The sequence below is a fragment of the Egretta garzetta genome, unplaced genomic scaffold, assembly GCF_000687185.1.
Source record: "Egretta garzetta isolate BGI_Z169 unplaced genomic scaffold, ASM68718v1 scaffold177, whole genome shotgun sequence".
NCBI classification, from domain to species: Eukaryota; Metazoa; Chordata; class Aves; order Pelecaniformes; family Ardeidae; genus Egretta; species Egretta garzetta.
In genome coordinates, this window is record NW_009260338.1 from 123,085 (window position 1) to 123,609 (window position 525).

Genomic DNA, 525 nt, shown 5'->3' on the forward strand with positions numbered 1-525 from the left:
CTAATAGCACTCTCAAAACTTCCCTAATCTGTCCCTTTCTATCTGACCCGTGGCTTTTGGGATGCACTTGTCCAAGGGGAAAGCTTGAAAAGCTGGGACTTAATGAGAACCAGTGACCTTCTGTAAAAATAGGTCAATGTGGAAGTTGAGACTTACATCTGTGAGAGGCTGGCGGTGGTGCCTACGGCCTGCTGTGGTGTTCTTTCTAATAAATCCAAGCGATTCTGGCTTTGTGTTGCATTGACAGCACCAACAAACAAAACCCTGCGGCGGGCATGAGCACACAGGGGTTTTGGTAAAACCGTGCATTGACAGTAAACGGAAGACTCCAAAACCGGTGAGGTTGTTATCTTGCTTTAATTTTAAAGAATTAGGAGTGTACAATGGGACGCTGTCCTCCTGCCCTGCCACAAGAGAGGGAGTAAGGCCCTGACCGAGGGGAAGGAAAAGCCCTTTGTGACCGTTGGGTCTCCCTCCATTTTCTAGGGGTCTCCTGGCACGGCACGAGCGCCGAGAGCCACGCTG